The sequence below is a fragment of the Formica exsecta genome, unplaced genomic scaffold (assembly GCF_003651465.1).
Source record: "Formica exsecta isolate Colony F162 unplaced genomic scaffold, ASM365146v1 scaffold341, whole genome shotgun sequence".
NCBI classification, from domain to species: domain Eukaryota; kingdom Metazoa; phylum Arthropoda; class Insecta; order Hymenoptera; family Formicidae; genus Formica; species Formica exsecta.
The window spans coordinates 90,624-93,683 of record NW_021850665.1 but is presented as its reverse complement, the minus strand read 5'-3'; positions in this window follow the sequence as shown (position 1 = coordinate 93,683).

The following is a 3,060-nucleotide window of genomic DNA, read 5'->3' as shown; positions in this document are numbered from 1 at the left end:
GACGGCTTAATAAAGCTCCTTTGCCATTGTCCGTTCGACATCCGATCCTTCTTGCGTCACACCCGTTAGTCACACTTATCGTGAATCAAACTCATTTACGAGCGTTACATGCCGGACCGCAACTCACGCTAAATGTTCTGCGCCGCGATTTCTGGATAATTCGCGCTCGTAATATCGTCAAATCTGTAATTCACAAATGTGTTGTGTGTACTCGCGAACGCGCCGCGATTCCCACACAAATCATGGGAGATCTTCCCGAACAACGCGTGACAGCGGCAGTCCGATGTTTTTTGCATTGCGGCCTCGATTACGCAGGACCCGTGCAAATTCGGGCCTCCGCTGGACGAGGGATTACGTCGCGTAAAGCATACATCGCGCTCTTTATCTGCCTTGCGACAAAAGCAATACATTTGGAGTTAGTAAGCGACTACTCCACTCAAGCTTTCTTAAATGCTTACTCTCGATTTTGTGCTCGCCGCGGTCTTCCACAATCTATGTACTCGGACAACGGGACAACATTCGTCGGGGCGGACCGAGAACTGACCGTCGCGTACCGGTCAGCATTACGAGATCCGAATTTCTTGAACCTAACTGCCTCCGATAACGTGACGTGGAATTTTATTCCCCCGTCTGCTCCGCATTTAGGCGGGTTGTGGGAGGCGGGCGTCCGTAGCGTAAAAACTCATCTGCGCCGTGTGTTAGGGAATCATATGCTAACATTCGAGGAATTTTCGACTTTACTATGTCGAATCGAAGCGTGTCTTAATTCCAGGCCGATTGCGCCTCTCCGACACTCTTGAGGACTACGAGTGCCTCACTCCCGGTCATTTCTTAATCGGATCAGCGCTTACTGTAAACCCGGAACCATCATTGCTCGATCTCAACGAAAATCGCCTGTCGAGGTGGCAACTAGTCCGACATGTCACTGAACGATTTTGGAAACTATGTAGCAACGATTATTTAAACACGTTGCAACAACGAGCAAAATGGCGAAAGGTCAAAGCGCAGATCGATACCGGACAACTCGTTCTCTTGCGAAATACGACATTTCCTCCCTGCAAATTGGAACTAGGCCGAGTAACGCGTTGTTATCCCGGGTCCGACGGCTTTGTGCGGGTCATCACCGTCAAGACGGCCACCTCTGAATTTAAACGACCGATTGTAAAACTGTGCGCATTACCGGTCAATAATGAGGCAACGAGTAATTAGACTCTTTCGCTGCGTTGCGTTTCATTTACTGTACTTTGTTAGACTTAAGCACAAAATTGTCACAGGGCGAGCGTCATTCCGCCAAGGCGGGCGGCAGATTCACGATGTTAAATCATATCGAAAAAAAAGTAATTCTTCCTTATATCGTTAATGCGCTCTTATCGTTCAATGCTACTGTTGTATCGATTATTTTGGAACTATCGTTCCAAGGCGGGCGGTATGTTCAAGATTGAAACGTTGAATTTAATCGATAAATTTAAACTGTAAATTCAACCGACAAATCTGAACGGTAAGAGCCGCGATCAAAACCCGAGCGAGAATAAACATCGTCGCGATCAGCCGATCGGCGCGTGATCGCGTGATCATAACAAATCAGTGGCATACACAATATCGGAGCACTTCGTACTTCAGCAGCAGTATCAGCGCTCCATAGAACGCTACCTCGAGAACTTCAAAAAAATCGGGAGAAGCAATCTAACTCGAGCTAAGGTGCGCTCGAGGATTTCATCGCTAAAGGAGGTTTGGATTCAATTCTCTAACGGACATGCCGACGTAATGCAGAGGATCCCGGAAGCGACCCGGTCGTGCTTTAGCTACTTCAAGGAGCATCATTTCGACTCGACCTACGCAGCCTACCAAAACGCTCTGGACCACATGGCGGAGATCCTGGAGGAAATGGAGCCGGTCGTGAGTCCAAACCCATCTCTGTCCTCGACGAGGCTGCCCGCGGACGCGTCCGCGTTTTCATTATCGCATCTTCCGCCCATCAAATTGCCTCCGTTCGACGGCAATTACGACGAATGGGAACAATTTCGCGATCGATTTACGACACTAATTCGTGAAAATTCGGATCTAAATGTTTTCGCTCGCATGTACTTTTTATCATTGTGCCTTAAGGGTAGCGCGCAGGAATGTATCGCAAATATTTCTGTAACGGCCGAGAATTTTGAAATAGCGTGGAAAGCGTTGATAAAACGGTACGACGACAAAAGGCGGTCGATAAACAAACATCTCTCGACCTTGCTCAGCTTATCTTCCATCCCGCGCGAATCTGCCACCGAGTTGCAGACCAGTGTAGCCGGAAACAGGTCCCGCGGCTCACGGCTCAGCAATGGAGGGGATAACGCACACAAGCGCGAACCGCGTACGTGTGCGCTCTGCGCTTCGGCTAGCTTCGGAGAGTAGAGAAGAACAGTCATATGTTTTCCGTCTTCTTCTCACTTTCTAGTGTTTAATATTCTTATTCCAAAAACTGAGCAGGCGCCGTGTCTATAATGACTTTGAGTATAATTTGTTATCTCGTCTTGAAAAGCTGACCTCCAATGCTCCGCTATAGGATCTGGTTCATAAGGTTCATAATTTTGCACTTCCTTCCTCAAGTGATCATATTTGAAACTTTGCTTACTCCGTGCATTGTAAAACTTTTGAGAACCCATTGAGAGAAGTCATTGTGTTTGATTATAAGCGCTGGATGGTCACTTCCCTCTATCTGTATGTGAGGAAAAGAACAGAATTGTAATATTTAATTTAGTTTACATATCTGGTTTTATATGTGCTACTCAATATTTTATATGTGCTAATTAATTGTACTTACTATCTGTTACTGCCAAATCTTTATAACCAATATGTTACGCTGTTTAGCAAAGTTCTTCAGCTGGGATTGCATACGGTATAAGACCGTATGCAATTCCAGCTGAAGAAATCCCAGCTATAAAAGTATACCGGTCTTCTTTACGCTTTACCCTGCAAATAAGCGCTATAATTTAGATAATATTCAGATATAATCAAGAAATATACTTATAAAACAATAAGTAAACATTTATAAGCAGATATATATACAAAATTTCAATC